This window comes from Elephantulus edwardii, unplaced genomic scaffold, assembly GCF_000299155.1.
Source record: "Elephantulus edwardii isolate Elephantulus edwardi_28Jun2011 unplaced genomic scaffold, EleEdw1.0 scaffold00107, whole genome shotgun sequence".
NCBI lineage: Eukaryota > Metazoa > Chordata > Mammalia > Macroscelidea > Macroscelididae > Elephantulus > Elephantulus edwardii.
This window is the reverse complement of record NW_006399857.1, coordinates 1,926,449-1,951,111: the sequence shown is the minus strand read 5'-3', so window position 1 is coordinate 1,951,111 and position 24,663 is coordinate 1,926,449. Positions and strand designations below refer to the sequence as shown.

Genomic DNA, 24,663 nt, shown 5'->3' with positions numbered 1-24,663 from the left:
TCCTCTAACTCAAAAGTGGTACCTCTTTGGCAGTTCTAAACCATCAGCAACTCAAGAGAGAAAGGAGAGAGGACACTCTCTTCCTTGCAATTTATAGCCTCTAAAAACCTTCTCTATCATTCACAATTAGCAACATCATTACAGATAAAGATTGAGGTCATTAACAATTTAAGCTTGCCCTGATTTACAATTAATACTCTGGACACCAGAGGGAGTTAAGGAAATCAAATTACGTGTTGCTTTGGGAAAGTCTGCTGTCAAGGACCTCTCCAGAATGCTAAAGAACAGCGATGTTCATTTAGACACTAAAATGAGCTTGATCCAGACCATGGTCTTCTCAGTTGCTAGATGGACAGTGATTATGTATGATAAAGGAGCAATGCCTTTGAGTTGTGGTGCTAGAGAAGAGAAGAGTCTCCAACATACTATAGATTGCCAAGAGAACAAACAGGTCTGCCCTGGGCAGGGTGAAACCAGGTTTCTCCTTGGAGGAAAGGGTTTTGAAGCTCTGACTCTCATACTTTGGAAATTTTGTCAGGAGGGACCAGTTCTTGGAGAAGATAATTATGTTTGGAAAGGTGTAGTTTCAGCAAAGGACAGGAAGACCTCATATGGGATGGATTGATACAATGGCTATGGAAATGGAGTCAGGTGAGTCAGAAATTATGAGATTGACTCAGGACAAAGTTCAGGGTTTATAAGGTCTCTATGAGTCGTAGTCAATTCAACAACACATAACAACAACAAAAGCCCAGTGGAATAAATGCCAACTCAATTTCAAAGAGAGCTTATGAGAAAATCAGGAACATAGTTCTACACCCAAAATAAACCACCAATTAGTTATAGGATATCAACTCAAATATGCAAAGTTGAAAAATATTCATTTCTCCTATATAATTCCTCAGGAAGCAATGAGAGTCCACAGAGCTGAAAATTTAATCCAAGAAACAAGAAGTTATGAAATACAGGAAACAGAAAACTCAACAGAATGTAGAAGCAAAAAGATGGTTAATGAAAATAATGGTTCATGAAGAACCAGAAAGAAAATGTAACAAAGTATTATAGAGAACAACTAGCTTCAGAAGTGTATGCAAATGTTAAACTAGCTTGGCGTTTTGTTGTCATCACCAAGATGATTTGGATAGACCATGTATTGGTGAAACTCTATAAATTTCTCCATGTCTTGCTACCTGATCAACTGAGGACATTCTTTGTACTCTCAAAGAAGTTATGTTTTACCTTTGTAAAAAAAAAAAAAGTCCGACTTGATGGGGGCAGCTGTACCTCACATTCTATCTCACATCATTAACTACACAAGACGGAACAGTCTCCCTTCACAACGCAAAATTATTCTAATAAAGTCAGGCTTTCCCCCAACTCCTTTACCTACTTGTATAAATTCTAACACTAACTCTTCCTCCCAGGATGGTTGCTACTCTGTTACTGGATCTGCTCATCTGTTAGAATACCCACATAAAACTCATTAACTATATTAATAGTTAGAGAAATTTGGAAGCAGAAGTGGTATCCACTTCCTAAACAACATGCTTCCAGAAACTCTATGAACTTTGATAAATGTTCATAGTTACACAAAGGCTTCAGGACTTTTGTTCATAGGGTCGCTATGAGTCATGCTTGACTCTAAGGCAATCAACAACAACAACATTTGAGAAATGAGCAGATTAGAAACAGGATACCATTTTTTTTTCAGTCTGAATAGTGCCTTCTGCTCCCTGAGAACCAGAGGACTAACTGATCTTTACCAAGGAGCGCTGCCAATGGGCATGGTGTCCTGCCCACTGCTGAGCACTGCCCTCTGTCCATATCCCTCAAGCCTTCCTGGGTATGGGTCACTGCCACCAGTGCCCCTGGGCACCTCTCAGAGCACCCACTTACCCACCAAGTCTGACCACTACAGTTCTTTCCTTGTGCCCATTGGGCCCTGCCTGTGACTTCCCATGGGTGCTCTGGCCTTGCGTCCCACCACTCTATCCTTTCTCTTCACTTTCAGCAAGAAGCTGTGCAATCTGCATAACAGGCTGTTGATGAGTCTCCTCCAGTCTTGATGTCACGTTCTTCTTCATAAAGTCCAGCTTCTGTAATGATCTGTCCAGTGAGAAGATTGAATAGGTACGAAGAAAGGATGCAACCCTGATACAACCAGATTGTAAATGTAACAGTTCTTTTGTTTTATTTAGACAACTGCTGCGTAGAGGTTCGTATAAGCATAACTGAATGTTCTAGGATCATCATTCTTCTTAATAGTAGCCATGTTCTTATGATCCACACAGTCAAATGCTTTCGCATAGTCAATAAAACACAGACATTCTTCTGATATTCTCTACTTTCAGACAGCATCAATCTGACATCAGCAATGATATTCCTGGAATCATGGTATCTTCTAAATCCAGCTTGAATGTCTGAAAGTTCCCTGTGTACAGATTATTCTGGGCATTTTTTAATGACTTTCAGTAGTATTTTGTTTGAACATGATATTCATGCTATTATTTGATAATTTCCACATTCTCTTGGATCACCATTTTTAGGAATGAAAACAAATATGGATCTCTTCCAGTCAATTGGCCAAGAAGATGCCCTCCAAGTTTTCTAGCATGAACTGGTGAGCACATCAAGGGTTGCATCTTTTTTTAGGATCATGTCAATTGCTATTCTATAGTTTCCTGGGGCCTTTTTTTTGCCAAAGCATTTAAAGCAGGCTTGAACTTTTTCCTTCAGTAGCATTGGTCCTTGTTCATATCCTACTTTGAAATTTTAGTATCAACCAATTTTTTTTGGTACAGTGACTCTGTATATTTTTCCCATCTTTGAATGCTTTCCAGAAGATTCAAGATATTGCCCATACTAGCTCTTAAAATTGAAGCTCATGACTTGATTTTCTCTTTCAGTTCTTTCAACTGCAGATTCTTTTTCAAAAGTTCTGGTCCTTAGGCCAAAATTAACTATTGTCCTTGAACATTTATCTTCTATTTTAGATTGAGGTATGTCTCCCCCAAAAATCATGGTTTAAATCTCTGTAACTTTGAATGTGACTTTATGTGGGAAAACGAGTTTTCTTCTGCTTCCTTAACAAGATCAGAGCAGATCAGAATGTGTTTTAAATCTAATGACTTTTAAGCATTGTCTCATAAAGAAAGAATAGTCACAGAGATATAAACATAGGAATAAATTTGATGACATGTAAGGATTGCCTACAAGTGAAGAAATGCCAAAGGATTGCTAGCAGACATCTGATGCTAAGAGAGAAGAATGCAAAAGGAGTCAACATGAATAAAACCCTCATTTCCACTATTACCCTCCAGAAATGTGAGAAAATAAATTTCTATTTTTACAGCCATCTCTGGTGGTATTTCTCTTAAAGGCAGCACTAGGTAACAAATAAATTATCCAAGAAAGAGTACCTGCAAAAACTCTCAGAGAAGTTGAAGCTGTAATTTGACCTGGAAATTCCATTCAGTTTATTCTCTTAAAGCTTTCATCCATGAGTGACAATACTGACCTCTCATTCACAGCTGAGTTCATACTTGCCACTCTCATCTTATATCATTTCATCACTTTTCACATTCTTTTATATATAAATGATATTTGACAAAAATAAAATGTTTAGTTGAGGATAAAATAGAATGATATCTGAAGCGAGGTAGATCAAAGGGAATGTGATGGTGTGTTTGTCATAACTCAGCAAGGCTAGAAAGCCAATATATTAGATTTCAAAAAAAGAATTAACACCATAACTAGAAAGCTGAACGAATACAAAAGGGCATTGAGAGTAAATAGAGGTAACAACTTTCGGAAAGGGTTTTTATCTCCGGTCTAGGGAAGCAAAACATTAGAATAGATGTTACCTGAAACTAGATATAGAAAGGGAGCGCTGATGAACTAGATAGTTGAAAATTGTGCTATTAACCCAAAGTCCTCAAAAATTGCAACCTGAATTCAATGGCCATACCTCTCTGGAAGTTCAAATCTACCAGTAAATATCCAGAAGAAGGATGGGCAATCTCCACGTGTGCCATTTATCATCTGGGAAACCCAAAGGAGGATCAACTATGTGTTGGTTCTGACTCAATGTCAGTGTGTTTAAGAGTGAGAAAGATAGAGGAGCCGCAGCAGTTGTTCTCTGGCATTCACTGAAGAAGTATTTATGAGGGATCTCTGAGGCTGGTTCTTAGGTTGCCAAGAGAGTATGTGACAAATGGCCTCTGTGGTACTAATACAGGCAAGAATGAGGGGAAACAGAGCTAGTCCCTTTTCACCTCTCCCCACCTCTCATTGATAAATCCTTCCAAAAAGTCATCTGGTAAAGCACTTTTGGGAAATGTCATTGGCAGAGGCACAGCCCCAGCTGCAACATCACAGAGTAATAGAAGGTGAATGTGTTCCTAAAGAATCTGGATAAATAACTAGCTCAGATGGATACATCTGAGATTAAAAGTGATGGAAAGCCTTGCTTTTTCTTTAGTGTTTCAATCCTTTACAAGAATATATCCATAATAAAAAAGAATATACCCATGCCTTGCTTGAAATTTAAAATTAAAGAATGTCCAAAAGTAAAGTTTTGGTGGATTACTAAATGAGAAGCTTTAACAAATTAATTAAAGGAATAAACTTTATTAGACACCATTTTCTTCCACAAAATATTTCTAGTGTGTTTATTATTACTGTTCTTGGTCTTAGGTGGTACTGCCAAGTCATCTGTGACTCCAAGTGAGCCTATGAGCAATGGAGCTGGTCCTTGTCCTGTCCCGAGCATCCTTAATCATCTCTAATATACCTGACCCTATTATTAAAATCACAGTGTCAATTTTTCTCACAAAAGGTCTTTCTCTTTTTCCCTGATACTCCACCTTTCCAAATATGATGTTCATTTCCAAATGCCAGTTCCTCCTAACAACAGACTCAAAAAAGCAATTAAAAGCTTCACCATTCTTTCCTTCAAAAGCATCCTTGTTGCACTTTTTCCTAGACATATGTGAGCATGTGTGGTTTTTTGAAATTTTGTTTTGTTTTTGGGGTTTTTGGGGTTTGGGTTTTTTTTTTGCAGCTCATGGAATATTCCATACTCCTCATCAATACTACAACTAGAAGAGTTTGATCTTTCTGTCATCATTATTCATTGTCCAACTTCTAGATGCATGAAAAATAATTGAAAATAGGATGATTTAAATCAGATGCATGTTAATTATTAAACTGGCATCCTTCTCTTTAACACCTTGGAGATGTCCTTGACAACAGATATACCAAATGTAAAATATCTTTGGTTTCTTAACTGCTGATGTCAAGGATGCTGATTGTGGATTCAAGCAAGATTAAATTATTGACAATTTCATTCTTTCTCCATCCATCACGATGTTGCTTATTGGCCCAGGGAAAAGAATTTGTGTCATCAAGTCAACTCCAACTCTTAGAAGCATATTATACAACTTTGTCCTGTCCTTCATCATCATCACAATCTCTACTGTGATTAAGTTCATCGCAGCAGCCACTGTGTCAATCCATCTTGTTGATGGTCTTTCTCTCCTTCACTGACCATTTAATTTTCTGAGCAAGATGTTCTTTTCTAAGGACTAGTCCTTCCAGACAACTTAACCAATAAAGGTGGAATCCTTGCCTCTAAGGAGCCCTTTAGCTAGACATATCCTAAGACACTTTTTGTATGTTGTAAAAAAGAGCATGGGCCAGGAAGAGACAGCCATATCTAACCTTTACTAACTTCACAAAGGGGAACTGTCTCCATCAATAACACAAAATCAATTCTCATGAGGTCAGACATTTCCCCCACACTCCTCTACCTCTTTTTACTCATCTCAACGCCAATATTATGCTTGGCAAAATCCAAAATCCAACGTGAGAGAGAGCTCACAGATCACACAGAACCATATTGGGAAAGTCAAAAGGTTATAATCCGTGTTAATAGAAGAATACAGTCTGGATAGCTTCTAAAATGTGCATGCAGGCACCTCAGCCTTATGCCTCCCAGTTTTAGTGTTGTCAAAAAACATGGGCAAAGGCTCTTTCTCACTCCACCACTGCCTTCAGTTGTCCAAGAAACTTGGGAAAAGACCCTTAGCTTACCCTGGGATCTATCTATGGTGGGGTAACAGCCAGCTTCAATTTCATGTCAGGTTTCTCTGCTCCCCTGCTTCCAATATGGCTGTTATTTCTATAGATGTAGCTGAAGTAAGAATGTCTGGCCCTGAAGGGCATCCTACATTCTCTTGCTTCTTCTTTCTCTCTTCTTTGCTTGTGGTGAGGTGTAATCTGTGGCTAGCTGGCATGGCTCAATTTATTGACAGGACTACCTAATCCCTTTGTAGATTGGTGAGACTGGCTGATCCTTTTGGAGAGCAGTGAGATAGCCAATCCCCTTATGGATAGGTTGACACAATATTTGCATATTCCCATCCATCCATATGGCAGAGTCAAATTATTTTTTAAAAGACATTTATTCAGTGTCATGATCAGACTATTACATTTAGCAATCAGCTGCAAGAGTGAAAAAAAAACTACATTAAAGCCCTTGTTTTCTGAATGCTTTAAACTTTCACAGAACAGAAACTAACATGTTAAACAATTAGTCACAAATACAATCCTTGAATTTTATTGTACATGTATGTACATGAGTATTTTTTAAAACATTCTTCTTTGTAGCACTAGGCCCTGCACTGCTGTGCTTGGGTGAGTTCACAAATCTGTTGTAACCTTGTTACTTCCCTGGCTCTTCTCTCTGGCTAAGCTTTGTTTCCCGGCAGTTATTAAAACTGTCTGCCACTACCATAGTTACTGCTGCTGCACCTTGATCAACCATAGACACCCTGGTTCATGGTTTGGCAAAATATTCACCACCACCACAATAAGGACCAGAGCTTCTGCCTCCAAAGTTTTCTCCCTTCCTTGGTCCAAAATTTGAAGCTTTATTGTTGTAATTGCCAAATCATTGTAGCTTCCACCACCTCCAAAGTTGCTTCCATCATTGCCAAATTCATTATAACCATCTCCACTGCCTCCATATCCTCCAACACCACGGGTGCCACCAAAGCCACTTTGTCCACTGAAGTTTCCTCCATGACCTAAGTTGTCGTTCCCAACAAAACCACTTCTATGGTCACCACCAAAGTTTCGAGAACCACTTCGACGTCTCTAGCTGGAAGAGGCTCTGGCCATCTCTTTCTTTGGCAGGGTTTTGCTCACTTCACAGTTGTGATCATTCATAGTGTGATATTTCTGAATAATGATTTTATCTGCAGAATCATGGTCGTCAAAAATTACAAAATCAAAGCTCCTCTTCTTGCCACTGCCTCATTCAGTCATGATTTCAATCACTTCAATTTTCACGTTGTTGTTGTTGTTGTTGCTGTTGTGTGCCATCGAGTCGTTTGCAACTCATAGCGACCCTATGTACAACAGCCCTAAACCCTGCTCTATCCTGTGCCAATCTCACTGCCTCTGACACACCCATCCCGAGTACCCGAGTCACTGAATCAATCAATCCACCTCATAGAGGGTCTTCCCCTCCTGCACTGTCCCTCTACTCTACCCAGCATGATGTCCCTCTCCAAAGAACTGTCTCTCCTTGCAACATGTCCAAAGTATGTCAGATGAAGCCCCAGAATCTTTGCCTCCAAGGAGCCGCCTGGTTTAACCCTCTCTAGGATGAATCTGTTTGTTTTCTTGGCAGTCCATGGTACATTCAATACTCTTCTCCAGCACCACAGCTCAAAGGCATCAATTTTCCTTCTTTCCTCCCTAGTCATTGTCCAGCTCTCTGATGTATAACAAGTACTGTTCAAAATAATCTCATAAATGATGTTTTCCACCTTTGATTCCACCAACAAATGATGTTGTTTTTTTTTTATTTGATTCCACCAACAAATATCTTTTTCACAGTTAAGTGGGCACCTGGTCTTTGAGAATCTTTTCTTGAGACAGCCCTCTTGGGTTCCACCACCCACCTTGTGGAACCTGGCATTCATGGTTGCACCCACCTCTTCCACAGTTGAGGATGTGACAAAGCCAAAGTTTCTGGAGTGCTTGGTATTTGGATCTCTCGTTACTACACAGTCCGTGAGCATTCCCCATTGCTCAGAATGACTCCTCAGACTTTCATCTGCCGTTTCAAAGCTCAACCCTCCAAGTTTCCACAGCTGTTCATGCTCTTTAGGAGACTGACTTCAATACGGTGGTGGTGGGAATAAACACTTTAGTGATGCTTCCTCGGCAGCATTCTCTGGTAGAAAGGCCAGAGTCACATTCTGTGGCTGGGAAAGTTATATTGAAAGATAAACTCCACATTTGTTTTAGGGGTCCATTCAATACTTTTCACCCACACCACAGTTCAAAAGCATCTATTCTCCTTCATTTTTCATCATTCATTGTCCAACACTCACATGTATATGAAGCAATTTAAAATACTGCCAGATGTGGTGCTTAGAACACTGTTACATATTGTTGTGATGAAATTGCAGAATAATTATAACTCAAAGCACAAACTTTTCTGTTCCAATGCATTTTACAATGAACAATTAAAAATTGAGAATGAAGAATTGACACAGGAAGGAGTTGGTCAAAGGACAAAGATTGATCATAAGGTGGTGAGGACAAGACACAGGTCCTGAAAGACCTTACTTTAGATCACTTTTCCTACCACTTTGCTAAACATGGAATTTTAAGCAAATAATTTCACTTTTCAAATGTTCGCTGTCATCTTGTGTTGTCATTGAGTCAGCTCTTAATTCATGCTGATACCATATACAATGTGATCACATATACATTGTGATCCATAGGGTTTTCAACAGCTGATTCTTAGATGTAGATTGTCAGGACTTTCTTCCTAGTCCATATCTCAGTCCTATGTTTCATTCACTGAAGCTTGTGGAACTTCACAATTCATAAGCCTCCACTGAGTGATGGGTGGAGGCCATGCATTGGTAAGAATCAAACTCAGATCTTGTTCGTGTAAAGTAGGAAGCAGATGATTATTTTAAGTAGAACTTATGTCAGTATTCTAATTTAAATAGTAGTCATTCAAGAAAGTGCACAAAATCAAGATTTTTAGAAACTACAGGTAAATTTTGAACATTGCCAAAATGTATAAAAATACATTTTCATCTATGTTGTATGTTGCTCTTTATCTGAGTTGATGTAACAGCTTTTCCTGAATTGAGCATGCAAGCAGTGATAATAGAGATTCAATGCTTTTATTTGAATATGTCTATTTTACAGAAAGTATGATTTACTGGATGACGTGATAATTCTGCCTGAGAAAGCCCCGCTGATTTACATAAACCTAAGACACCATCAGGCACATACGCAGCAAAGTGTGTTTTTGGCTTTCAGGCTGCCATTGCTATTTGCAGACAGTAGGAATATTTGTCTGATTCTAAGACACAGAAATACTTCAGTCTTTTTTCAAATTTCATTTTGGATTGCTGTATGCTAGGATTTCTTAGTTTGCTGATGTTGTTTTCTAACCTTGTACAACTCTGTCATGTCATTTGAGGCTGAGGGATTTATTTTTGTTCCTAAATTTTATCTTCCACTCTGAAGCAACTCTCTGTATTTCCCCAAAACTAGTTCAGTTAGAAAGTATATCCTTAAATATCACTAGAAACACTAGTAAACTCAGGGACAGGTGCTACTCATTCATTCTTCAATTTAAATATGTGTTGAGGGATTCTGTGCACATGAAACATGGAACTATTTATTGAGTTTCATGCTTCATACTGTGGATATAAAAAATAAATATGTAAGGTACTTATCCTCAAAGCGGTTCCAGTATCTTACAAGAGACATACTCAGAAGGAGAACACTAAAATGCATTGGAAAGGATTTTTTCAAAGAGCTTTTGGAGGGTGGCAGGCAAAGAAGTAGATTTTTAGGAGCTCAATTTTATTTTTCTAACAAATCCTGCAATTTCAGCAATACAAAATGTTAGAGTCTATCTATCCCAGGATCTAAATTCAAATTCTCTCTGAAAACCTAACCCAAATCCCACCGATTTTTCTGATGTGTTGCTGTGTTAAGGTGTACAGATTCCTACATTTTTTCAGTTCCACTACTGATGCTGGTACATTGTTTTGCTAATACTTTTCTTTTTTGCCACATAGGTCTGTAAATTTGGTAATTGCTCTTCACTATGCCCTGTCAAAGAAACCATGGGTTAACTTCAAGGTTCTACCATGGACTTATGGTCTTAGCTGCCAACTTACTAACCATTAGATGTCAACTTACTACCCACCAATCCAATGAATAATACAAGTTGCACAAACAGCTTGCAATAAATTGAATTTGAAATGTGTAAAGGCTTAATAACCTAGTCCAAATGTTCTGAGTCTCAACACCACTGAAATTTTGAAGCAGGAAATGTTTTGTTGAAAGTTGTCCTGTGCATTATAAAATGTTTGGCAGTCCTTTCTGGAATTAAACCAATAGGTGCCAATAGCACCCATGTGAATGTTATGGTGATAAAAAATGTCTCCAGATATTACCAAATGTTCCTCTGAAGACAAACTTTTCCACAACTAAAATTCACAAACCCAATGAATGTCAATCAGTGTTCCTCAAAACAAACACAACTTGTAAATTGTATAGACACTCAGACATTTATGGGAGCTCTTTTAGCTTAGTGCATAGAGTTGTACTGTCAACCCGAAGACAAAGATGGGAGTCTATTACTAAACAGTCTACAGGCTTTACAAACCCACTCTAGCATTGACTATGAGCTAGTTCTGACTTAATAACATTATGTTATTTGAGTTAGTATTACTTGCTAGGATTTTGCAAACTTTTTAGCTCTTCTTTAAAATTTATTTCCCTTTCATTTGAATGAAAGTTTATGAATCATATTTGTATTTTCATTTGACCAATTATTGATAGGGTTTTAAATTGTGAATGGATCTAAAATGAGAATTTATAGTTACTTCTACAATTATAACTATAATATGTAACTATATTTTATATAACGTAATAATAACTATAATAAATTATTGAATAGCTGAATATTGGCAGGAAGTTCAGTGGCACTTTTATAATAGTAATGTGTGCAAAGCCATTAGTGTGTGTCTAGCAAATAAAGTATTTATAGCCATTATTTCACTTAGTCTTTACAACAATGCAGATACTATTTTTAACCTAGTGAAATAATAAGCTTTAGAAAAGGCAAACCGGAACTTCAGGTTAAAATGGTAGGCAAATTCACTTGGAACACCAGGAAGTACTGGATTTTCTTTAAATTGTGTTTCTAATTAAAAAGAAATAGACCAATAGTTCAGAGCAGCAGATCTCAATCTAGAGATGCTAGAAATTGAGAATGCATAGTAGAGATGTTGCTTGTTGTTACTCTTGGGGACTGTCAAGTCGAGTTCGACTCATAGCACCATGTGAACCTTGTTCTATCTTGTGCAACACTTATAATTTCTGAATTACCAAAATCTATATGGCTGCAATCACTTTGTCATTTCACCTGGCTGAGGGTCTTCTTCTCTTTTGCTGATCCTCCACCTTTCCAAGCATGATGACCCTCTCCAAGGAATAACCTCTCCTAACAATATGACCAAAGTATGTGAGACCAAACTTTGTCATCTTTACTTGCAAGGACACTCTGGTTGTTCTTCCTCCAAATCATATCTGCTTGCTCTTTTTTTCAGTCCATGGGACATTTAGTACTCTTCTCCAACCCCACACATCAAAATCATCAATTATTCTTCTGTCATCATTAGTCATTGTTCAGCTGCCAGATACGTATCAAGTGACTCAAAAGTCCACAGCCTGAATCAGGCACTCCTTAGTTGTAAAACGACCATCATTTCTCTTCAGTAATTTGGAGATAGCCCTGACAGTAGCCTTGCCCAGTGAAGTATGTCTTTTCATCTCCTGACTGCTGACATGAAGGGTATTGATTGTTGATACACGTAAAATGAAGCTATTGATAATTTCCATCTTTTCTCCATCTATCACAATGTTTCCAACCAATCTAATGGTGATAGTTTTTGTTTTCTTGATTGTAAGATGCAATCTAAATTGAATACTGCATCCAGATTTAAGCAAATGCTTCAAGACCTCCTCATCTTCAGCAAGCAAAATTGTGTCATCTGCATAACATAGGCTGTTGATGAATCGTCCTATGATCCTGATGCCAGATTCTTCGTCACAGAGAACAGCTTCCCAAATGATTTGCTCAGCATATAGATTGAATAAATATGGAGAAAGATCCAATCCTTATTCACACTTTTCTTAATTTTAAACCATGTGGTGTTCCTTTACTCTGTTAGCACAACAGTTGTAGAGATAGGATATTAAAATCAGACACTCCTCCACAAAATGGGGAAGTGAGTGGATTGGGTAGGTAATGGAACCATTGCGATGTCAAATATTAGCATTTGAGTAAGACACTGAACTAAAGAGGGAGAAAATACTATTTAGTTTGTACCAATTGAAAATGATAGAGTATGTTCGAGTTAAACTGTACTCCATGGGCTTTTCAGTGGCTCAATTTTCACAAGGTGATTGTCAGACCTTCTTTTGAGGTAATTCTAAATGAACTTGAAATACTAACCATTCAGTCAGCTATCAAGCCTATTAACTATTTACACCAAGGTTCACTGAAGAAAACCAGAGACATGCAAAGAAAATCCTTTGGCAAAGCTCCAGATAATAACTTGGGATTATGACATAAGAAAGAATCATCTATTCTGAGCCGCCACCAAGTTAAAAAAAATCTACTTCAAAAAATAACACCATCCTAAAAGTACTAATTAAGACTTGTTCTTTAAAGACTAAGGGGTGCCTGATTCAGGTAATGATCCTTCCAGCCACTCACTTGCAGATGTGTGAGGATGTCACAAGATAGGAAAGAGTTTGCATTTGTTGTTCGTAAAGTCTCTATGGGTCATATCTGACGTGACTGCACCGAACAATAACAACAGCTAACTGCTTAGAAATGGGAAACGTGAAAACCTATAAGAACATGTCCATAATCAGTAAGCATCTAAGTCTTCAAGATAGGCAACCATGAAACTATCCATAAGGAAATTTCTACAAATAAAAAAAAAATAGTCCCCTCAGTCAATAATCCCATCAAAAGTGAATGATTGTATAAAACACAGTATATATTAATTAAATATAATACTTTTTAAGTAAAGTGTTAGAATTTTAAAGCACATAAGGAAAAATATGGTCATGAGTAGCCAGAGATGCAGAGTCATCAGTAACAAGTCAATCTGAAAGGGACTTTAAAATATAACAGTATAACAATAATTTTCTAACACCTAGTGTGGTATTTTTTTTAAGAAGTTTATGGGAGCTCTAGTGGCCTAGTGGTAAGGAGCTGTGCTGCAATCCCAAAGGCATGCAGTTCAAGGGCACCGGCTGCTTTCCCGGAAAACGATGGGTAATCTCCTCCTATGTGATGAAATGCTTCTGAAAACCTGCCTGAGGATCAGCTACAGGTCAGTTCTGACTATATGGGACACAACAACAACAAGGTGATTTTTTTAAAGAAAGATGCTTATGAAAGATGAATATGGAAATTAAGACAAGTTTCAAAATGAAAAATCTAATAGCACTAAAATCAACATTTATCGTACATCTACAAAGTACGCAGTGTGTTAGGTCTGCGGTTTGAGCCCGTTAGCTAGCTATTCCATGGGAGAATGTTGGTCTCCTCTAATTATAGCCTCCACAACCTGATGAACTGGAATTGGCTTAACAACCCTGGTTTGTTAGCAGGTTATTTTATATCAGTAGTTCTCAATCAAGGGTAATTTTGTCCCCGTAGAAAACATTTAGCAAGGTCTGGAGACATATTTTGGTTGTCACAATCTGAGGAAGAGAGCTAGTTCCACCGGCATCTACTGTATAAAGACCAGGGATCCTATAAGGCAAAGCTCCTCCCAACAAAGACTTATCCAAATATCACAATGTTGGGAAAAGCCTACTGTACATTTATATTGACACTCATTCTCAAATCAGCAGTAGATAGTATTCACAACACAGAAACAAACTAAGATCAAATTGTTTCCTTAACCTGCCAAAAATCTCCCGGCTAACAGAGTGGAGCCAGGATTTAAAACTATGCAAGTTTCACTCCAAGTCCATGACCTTCCAAATAATATTTCTAAAAGAGTTCATATCAACAAAGAAGACACTATGCAATCTTAAAATAAATGTCGCAGCCTACCTGTGCAGGAGCTGGCCACTCTGGACAAAGGTTTGTCCCTACCATGACGTTTGTAGTGTTAGATTTGTTGAGTTGACTTTTGAACCCAAAACAAAACATTTAATAGAACACAGCCTGAGACTGTACTTATATAAGAGATGATAGAGTATTTATTGGCAGATTTTCAGAAATCTATTGTCAGGCTTTTCTTCCTCCTTATAGCTGGAATGTCCACTGAATCCTTTTCAATAAGGTAGCAGCATACAGTCTTCCATCAATACACAGGTGGTGATTGCATTTGAAGTACATTGTTTGTACACAGAAGCTGGCTATCTTGCATGGAAGGCCAGAATTGTAAAACTATCACTGCCTCCAATTCTGTTAGGATAGTACTGGATTTCTCTTTTCTCTTGTTTTCCAGTTTTGTACGTTTTTGCATCCCGCCGGGGGAGAAGTTATGGTGATAATCTTCTGCTCTTTTTAGAAACCGTTATTTAAATAAATTACTACCATCACAAATTGCATCCATAATATGTGAATCTCTGTTATTGTGTGGCATCAAGTCAGAATCCATCAAAGCTGACCCTCCCAGGTTTTCAGAGGTAGTAAATCACATGGGCAGAGACTGCTTTCTCCCGAGGAGCAGCAGATGGATTCAGGCTGAGTCCTTTGGATTGGCTACACATTTCCCTATGATTAGGCCACTAAATCTCCCTTGTTAACTCGGAGTGGCCTAAAATTTGGAAAATACTCTGTTTTCAAAAGACTCTTTGGTTTAACAAAACTTAACCCCACACTCTAATATGCGGAGTTGTCTAGTTAAACTATACCAGATAGTGAATGTTTTGTACTTACATGCATACATCAAAGGGCTGCCCTCCAGATGGTCTATTTCTTATTGGCTCAGCCCAAACATGCATGTATAAATCAACAGCAAATTTGATAACAGGACACAACATTTGGAATCAAATTGATACATAGACATGACCAAGCTGTGTTTCCTTGCCAGTCTTTGATCTCTTAAATCATAATGAAACTCACTTCAAAATAAAAACATGTCTAAATATGTCATTCCAAATGTATTCTAAAAAATTAGATTCTTAAACACTTTTCAATCAAACAAGTATTTTTATTATCTGTATATGAACTGCTTATGTTACTATCATTATGGAGAGTTTATTATTCTCTCAAGAAATCTACTTTCATCTTGAATGATTCTTTCAAAATTAGAAATGCTTTTCCTTAACTGAGGAGACTGCTGTTATCTTTTCAAAATCTTTCCCAAATGCAGTTTCTTTTATTCCATAATTTTTCTTGTTACTCTTTTTAGACATAGGTTTCCTTGGGAACTGAACATCTAACTAGATGTTAGCTGCAAATAAGCTAAAATTTGACTTTATTCATTTATCATTTCATTGTAATTAAACCTATATCCTGTGACCTATTCTCCTATATGCTATCTTATATCTTCAACAATCCAAAGCGTGAAATATCTTCACAGTGTTTCTTGATTAACTCTTGAGCCTAAAATTGCATTTTGTAAATATACATTTTGTAAATATACATGTAGTAGAATTTATAAAGCGAAAGCTGCCAAAAAAAAATTACCTTGTTTTCTACTTACTTGATATTTGCTTTTGTTTTTCTGATTCTTTTTCCTTATATGCTTTCCTCCTAGAGCTACATAATCTTGTGCCACGATGAAAAAGTAAAATCCATAGCTAAATTGAACTACCCTGATCATTTTTGTGGTTGGATTGCCATCTACAGTTCTGCAGATCCGGTGGCTGAGGAAAACGAAGATCAACTATACCATTTTTGCAAAATGGAGAATGGAGATAAGATTTAGGTAGTAATCTTATTCTTTCTTCTATTACATATATTTTAAATAATCCATCAATATTTCTGATCTAACAACAAAGGAAATTGCATGCCTGGTTTTACTATCAACACAGGCCTCTATTTATTCCAAGAATTCCACAACAATTTAGAATGAGTGCTGTTACTGATCAGACCCACAACGTTAAAATAAAAAAGTGTATGAACAACCCTACAGTATTTGTAGCTTTTATAATGTCAGGAAAGCTTTTGTTCTTGCTACAAAATGATAGCAGATAATAACTATCCGTACTTTGAATCATTCAGTGAGTGTTTACCAGTCACCTGCCACAGCCTATAGTATCTTCATCCAGGCTCCTGCCAGACTTAAATTCTAATAGCATCTCATTTGACAAGCTAATGGATTTAAAGAGTCTCTTAGCCTGGGGTGCTGTAAGAGCTAAGCTGAAGCAATATCTACATGGAAAAAAAAAGTTATTTCTGAAACCACAGACTAAAGTAATTCAAAACTAATCATATGAAGAATGGTGGAGGAGAGTCTGTGCTGGCTTAGACAGTCCTTCTAAATCCCATTTTAATGAATACTTTATTAGGACTTCAAGGACATTATGGACTGTTTCACATGCCTTCTTTTTCTCTGAATGTGTGGATGTAACTAATATTTGCTTTGGAGTCATTAATAAAATTAGAAATTCTCTAGATTTTAGCTGTGCAGTGGGACTGTGAGGATTCAAAATACGTTAAGAAGATGTATTCTTTGGAAAGACCTTTCATCTCTTTGAGTCTCAGTTTCCTAACTGTGGGAGGGAAAAGGATAACAAACATAGAGCGCTTTCTTTACAGGGCTGCCCTAGTAAATAATGAGATAAACTAGAGGGATGGATTTTTAGAAGCTATAAAAATATGACTTAAAGGTTCAGCATTAATATTGTCACCTGAAATGGCGATGAGCAGAGGAAGCCAGGATTTGAATCTGCTGGAGACTTAATGTGAAAAAGCAGGAGCTCTGCACCCAGGGCTGGAGGAAGTTAGAACTGCAGTAAATAAGGCCCTGTTCTGCCCTCTTTCACCCTTCTCCCCTGTTGTCCATACATCTCTGTCTTTGGCAGAACCCCAGAGAGATGCTCAAATCACCTCAACAAAGACCCAATAATGCAACACTACGCTTTTCCCTCTATTCTTACCTCTTCTTTGGAGCGGACTGTAAAAGTTTAATGTTGCTGGCTGCCAGCAAAGTGAAGATCCAAAGCAAAATTTCACAGACTATGGTTCCACTCCAGAGACTTAACAATAAAACAAACCTAACAGGAATGAGAAAAGTCATCACTGACAAACTAATGAAAAAAAAATTATGATTCTTCCACACTCTTTCAATAATTCTTAAAAAAATTTATAAACGTGACTAATCATCTACCCTATTGTTAATAACGTAACAAGAAATATTTAGCAAAACCTAATAACAAAAATGGTTAAATAGCCATTTTCTACCCTTTTGTTAAGAGGAAATATCAGAGTTTTAAAGAAAATTCAATTCTAAAATGACACGAAATAAGTGGTTTCACTTTCTCTTTCAAATAACTAGTCCATTATTTTCAGAATAGAAGTCACTATTTGACAATAACTTAAGATTTCCTGTCACTAATCAAAAGATCAAGGTTCAAGTTCACTTAGGTGTGCCTCAGGAGAAAGGCTTGACAATTTACTCCAGAAATGTAAATTTTAAAAAGAAAATAAAATCAAAGAAACCAACTCATTGCCACTGAGTCAGGGCCAACTCATAATTGATCTTCCAAGCAGGTTTCCAGAGACTATTAATTACATAGGAGATTGCCCTCTTTCTCCCAGGGATTCACATGAGCTGCTCCCTGTGGAGCACTGTTCTACTCTGACACACAGGGAGTTACCCTGAATTAGAATTGACTCAACTGAAGCTATAAATTGCAATAGGTATTGACCATATGTTGAAAGGTAGCTATATTTTATCTGGTGGCCTAGTGGCAAGAAGCTGCACTGCAATACTGAAGGCTCACGGTTCGAGACCACTAGCTACTCCATGGGAGAAGGATGGGCAATCTCCTGCTGTATGACTAACTGCCTCTGAAAATCTGCCAGAGCGTCAGCTATGGGTAAGTTCTAACTCTACAGTGCATAACAACAACTATATTATGGAGCTCTATAATCTGTGTTATGCAAATAACACAATCCTGCTTGCTGAAACTGAGGAGGACCTGAAGCACTTGCTGCTGAAGGTCAAGGGCTGCAGCCTTCAATATGGATTGAAGCTCATCATCAAGAAAACAAAGATTCTCACTACTGGGCTAATTGGCAGCATCATGATGGACGGAGAAGAGATTGAGATTATTAATAGCTTTAGTTTGCTTGACTCCACAATCAACACTCTTGATACCAGCAACCAGGAAATCAGAAGACGAATTGCACTAGGAACGTCTGCTATCAGGGACATCTCCAGAGTCCAGAAAAGCAATGCTATCAGTGTGGAGACTAAGGTACACCTGATGCAGGCCATAATGGTCTTAGCAATTACGTGTTATACATCAGAAAGCTGGACAAACTAAGGATGAAAGGGGGAGAATTGATGCCTTTGAGCTGTGGTGCTGGAGAATATTATGTATACCATGGACTTCCAGAAGAAAAAACCAGTTTTGCCCTGGAGAGTGAAACCAGGCTGCTCCTTGTAGGCAAGGATTCTAAAGCTCCATCTGACATACTTTGGGCATGTTGGAAGGAGTCCTTGGAGAGAGACATTTTGTTTGGAAGAGTGGAGGGAACAGTGCAGGAGGGGAAGACCCATAATGAGATGGATTGACTCAGTGACTCGGGTAATGGGGGTAGATGTGTCAGAAACAGTAGGGTTGGCTCAGGATGGAGCAGATTTCAGAGCAGTCTGTGCTTATGGTCGCTATGAGTTGCAGGCAACTTAACAGGACATAACAACAACAACAATATTGATGTAATGCATAGTGTGTTGTAATGCAAACTGAAATGTCCACCAACAGGATGGATGGGCAGATGGACAGTCTTCTCTAGTTAAGATTCACATTCTCAGAAATCTGATGGATGGAGTCCTGAATCAGAATGCCTTTCAAGGCAATGGGTTTAGGTTTTTTTGGTTGTTTATTATGTTGTACATTAAGGACCCCTGGTGGTCTAGTACATTATGTATTGGGAGACTAACTGAAAGGTCAGTGGTTCTAATCCACTAGCTACTCACAGGTCAATGATTTACGATGTCAGAAATATAATGGAAAGTCCCAGGAATCAATTAAGTGTCAATGTATTTGATTTTTGTTATATTATACTTTATTATACCTTCTTATAAGTTCCTTTTACTCTTTATACACCTTTTATACCTTAATTTTTAAGGAAAACCTGGGAGAGCAATGCTTTTCCCTTCAGAAACATGGGAAACAAAAGTGATAGAGTCAAATCATGGTATATCTCAATTATTTGTTTGAAGAGCTGAAATCTATAATATTTCCAAGAGAAAAAGAGTAGTGCCCAGACTCTGCAACATGATAATCTTTGATTTCACAGAGGTATTTTTTTTTAGAAAATAATGAATTTATCTGGACAAATCCATATAAAAATGTTACAGTTTTTTATTGATGTAACTTGCTTTACTTTATTAATCAAAGAGAATATTTAGCTCTTTTCCTTCTCCAGGGGTAGATTTAAAAAAAATTTTATATCTAAAACTGAGAAAACAATCATGAGATTTCAATGATCTAGACATTGCAACAATGACAATCTTGGTTAGAGTGGGGTAAATGAAGCTAAGCAGAGAGGCTCACCAGTCAGAGTAAAGCCACTGCTGTCAGCCATTTCCAACTCCTTGTAACCCTCTATTAAATTTCCAAGACTGTCAACCTTTACAGGAGGAAATTCCTGTCCTTCCTCCATGAACCAAATTGATGGATTCAAAACATCTCCTTTCAACTTGGCAGCCCAATACACTATGTGACCAATGAAAAAACAATCTAACTCATTGCCTTTGAGTCACTTCAATACATAGTGGCCCTCTATTAGGCCACCAAGGTTGTAAACTTTTACAGGAGGAGATTGTTCGTCTTTTTCTAGAGAAGTGACTAGAGGTGACAAATGCTTACTTACCTTCTGATTTACAATCCAGTTGTCCTTAGAGTTCTGTCTACACCACCAAGGCTCCTAAATAATAAAAGTCGTTGTGAGGCATCATTGAGTAGATTAAAACTCATAGCAACCATATGAACAACAGATGGGAGCTTTGACCTATTATGTGACAGCATTACTACTTTGAACCTATTCAAATTGAGTCCATTAGTGAGGAGGACTTTTGAAAGTGAGGAGGACTTGAAGCACTTACTAATAGAAGGTTAAAAACTGTAGCCTTCAAAATGGATTTCATCTCAAAGTTAAGAAAACAAAAATTCTCACCATTGAACTGATAGGTAACATCTAGAAGAAAAAATTGAAACTGTCAACAATTTTTTCTTACTTGGATCCACAATCATTACACTTGATACCAGCAGTCAGGAGATCAGGAGATATATTGCATCTGGAATGTTGCAGTTAGGGACCTCTCCAAATTATTGAGGAACACTGATGTTAGTTTGAGGACTAAAGTATGCCTGATTCGAGTCTTGGTCTCTTCAGTCAATTGCTATACATCTGGCAGCTGGACAATGAATAAGGGCGACAGAAGAAGAATTGATGGCCTTTGAACTGTAATGCTGGATAAGAGTACTGAACATCCCATGGACTGCCAAAAGAACAATCAGGTATGTCTTGGAGATGATTCAGACTAAAGTGCTCCTTGGAGGCAAAGATGAAGATGCTTTGTTTCACATACTTTGGGTATGTTCCTAAGAAAGGCTATTCCTTGAAGAGGGACATTATGCTTGAAAAGGCAGACAGACAGCGAAGGAGAGTAAGACTTTCAACCAAGTGGATTGATACAATGATGGTAGCAGTGGCTCCAATGCGTCAGAAATTGTGAGGATGGCACAGGATAGGCTGGGTTCAGATCTGTTGTTGATAGGGTTTCTATGCATCATACTCAACTTGACAGCACCTAACAACAAGAATAAAATCCACTGTGTCAATCTATAACATTGAAGGTCTTCCTCTCTTCAGTTAACCTTCTGCCTTTTTATAAATTAATAAATTAGGTGAGCAATAAAGCCAGAAAATAATAGGGAGGAAGCACTAAAAGGGAGATATGAATCTAATTAAAATTTATCAAGCTTTTAAATCACAACAGCAACATGGGTTAAAGAAGTTTATGCTCTTTCCTGAGCATGACTCGACCCTAAAAGATTTTCTATTGGCACTAACAAGTTTAATAGTGTTACAATAAATTTTAATATCAATAATTCATTACCTTAGGCCTTAAGATAGAATAAAAATAAATAAATAAACCAACGTGGGCAAATGTAAGCTACTAGAGAGAATATGTATAAAAGCAAGCAGATTCCCAGAAAATGTCAGCACTTTGTATGATGAGCTCTGGCAGCCATCTCAGTGTTGACAATATGCTAGAGAGGCTCGGAACATAAATCAATCTACATTTGTTCTCACAGGAACCGCGAGCTGGAATTACTGTTTCTGAAACTTGAGCCAATATTGTCACGGCAATATAAATGATGGAAACTTTGCCACTGTAGTTTGCTTCACCCATTGCATGAACCTCCTGGCAAACTGTGCCCTGGAATTTCATTAATTAGTGCTAACGATGATTGGCACTGCCATGGAGAACAATAAAACAACCACAGTGTTTTTTATGAACATATGGGCAGCAGGGTTTCTAGCTGGGTAATACAAGATTGGTTTCCAACTTATTAAAGCTTATTTATATTGCATATGATTTACCTAATTTTGCCATTAAAAGTGAATTACTTTATCTTTTACTTTTTTGAACATTGTATTCCTGCTTAACTAGTTGTTGCTGTTGTTGTTGTTGTTGATTGCCTTATTGTCAAACATTACTCACAGTGACCCTATAAACAAAAGGCCTGAAGCCTTTCTATAACTACTGACATCTATCAAAGTTCATAGAATTTCCAGAGGCATGGTGTTTAGGAAGTGGATGCCACTCCTGCTCTCAATCACGTAGGGATTACTATAATCTTACACAAAAGGAAAACACTTTCATTCTGAAAGAGTTTGTAAATTATTTAATACAGTTACTTTGCCTCTCAGACAAAAGAAGAGAAATGATATCACCCTCCAAAACTACCAGATTCCTTTTTCCAGAATTAACAGAGAAAGAATGCTTTTTCCTAGAGCTAGAACCCTGGATTTGGATGATATCCTCCTAAACTGTAAGAAACAAATTTCTGTTTCCTAGTCATCATTTATACTATCCCTAATACAGTGGCAATAAATATTCATAACACAAGTATTCCTTCAGAGTTTTAAATATGTTCAGAAAAATATTAAAGAGAGTATCTTCCTTCTCTAGGATACATTATACAAGCTCTAATTATTCAGTAGTTAAGCAGTCAGCCTCTAACCTAATAGTCAGCAGTTTAAATTCATTGACTTTTCTCCAGAAAAAGGATGTAGCAGTAAAGATGCCATCTTGGAAATGTAATAGAATAATTCTACTCTGTCCTATAAGGGAGCTCTGGTGGTCCAGGGCAAGGAATTATGCTATAGACCCAAAGCCATACAGTTTGAATCCATCACCTGCTCCACAGAAGAAATATGGGAAGTCTCCTCGCATGTGATTTATAGCCTCTGAAAACCCGCTGGAGGGTCAGCTAGGAATCAGTTCTGACTCAATGATACATAAGAGCTACTCTATCCTACAGAGTCACTATGAGCTACTATTAGCTCAAGTGCAACAAATGGGAGTTTATGTGTAATATATTTTCTTAGATTTATTCATAGACATCAAGATAGCTGAAGTTGTTCAGATTTTTAATACTGTAAGAAATAAAATATTAAGAATCTTATGGATAAAATAGGAAAGGCCATACAGTTATGCAGTGCTGGTACTGTGTTGATAGGAAAGGAAACTATTTCTTGTGGGGAGAAACTTAACTTCTGGCTATATTTTGGAGGGTACTACTGTGTAAACGTCTCTCTAAATCAGATTTGCCTCAGACACTTCTAGATGCCCACAACATGTAGAATGCCACAAAGCCAATAAAATCTCTCAAGACGTCCTCTGTCTTAAACTGGGGCCCTAAATGCCTGCTTTGGTATGAATATCATAAATGATGTTGTTGTTGTAGTTGTGTACATCCGAGTAGGAATGGACCCATCGCTGACCCCTCAGTGGGATTTCAGAGACAGTTAGTGAAATGGGAGGAAATTACCCATTCTTCTCCCACCAAGTAGCTGGTGGATTTGAACCACATGCTTTTGGGGTTGCAGTGTGGTTTCTTACCACTAAGCCAGCAGAGCTCCCTGTAATCTGTGCTAGTGAAACTTAAAAGAAGAAGACAAAGAAAGAGTAAGATTGTGAGCATTCAGAAAGATATGGCCTCTCCAATTAGAGTACATAAGAACTACTCATTCAGTTCAAGGAAGCATTAGAGAGTCACAAATTCAGAGCACACTGTTTTGATTCTGCCTTAAATTGCTTTTAATGAACAACACTTTGTCTTTATAACTTCAGACCATACTGAGAAACTTTAAAAGAACAGCATATAACACAGCCATCGTCAGCATGTCCTTGAAGCTGTTGTCTGCTATCTCACACCACAGTCCTTTATGAAGACGGATCAGAGGGATTTCTCGGGGCCTCAGTGCTGGAAAAGTTATTGCCCAGAAGAAAATGAGGTGGTCTCTCTAGAGAGTGCATGAAACGAAAAGAAAGTTTCGAGAAATTAGTTAATGTGTGAGTTAGCTTATGGTGAAAGACACTTGCTCAGAAGTAAGTTATAAAGGGTAAGATCTCAGATATGAGTTAATTGAGTTAAAGCATCATATTAATGTAGCATCAGGTGACCCAGAAATACATTTCAAGATCATCCCAAATCTTCTTTCTCTTGGGAAATTGTTAAAGTTAAATATCTGAGCTGAAATATTCTCCAAAATAAAAACATGCAGTAGGAGGATTACTCTTAAGTTCCTCCACCTACAAGAAAGTAATTGGAAAATAAAACAAAACATGAAAATCCAGACTAGTTTCCATCTATTATTAATAAGATTTTTTTCCCATTTTTCCTGAAATCACTACTTTTTATTCTCTTTGGGGGGGGAACCCCTTTTGATTGTGATTAGGGGGAAATTTTCAGAGAAAATGTATTTTTTATTTGACAATTTATACACATTTTATTTTGTGCTATTGTTTGTAAAACTTCTTCCCAACTCCTCCTTGTGTCTACAAATTCAAACCATCTTTCTGTTACATCCATGTTGCCTTCTGAGCTTCATGCCTGGACTAATGCTGACGTTCAAAAGATTTGTGATTTTAATCTAACAAAGTACAACTTGGTTTTCAATCACTAAAACTCATTATGTCTTATAAAATTAATTACAATGCCCATAATACTTGATCATCCTCTTATTGCATACTGCCTCTCCTTTACCCATATTAATAAGTATTAATTACTTATTTTTGAACTTTTCCTCACTTTTTAAAAATTTATTATTAATTTCAATGAAAATTTACAGACTTTGGATTTCCATTCATTCATTGT

General features: G+C 37.5%; 1 pseudogene; it reads right to left on the bottom strand.

The window, feature by feature from the left end:
- Positions 1-6,592: 6,592 nt before the first annotated feature.
- LOC102859447 overlaps positions 6,593-24,663 on the bottom strand; it is a 26,486-nt pseudogene continuing 8,415 nt past the window's right edge.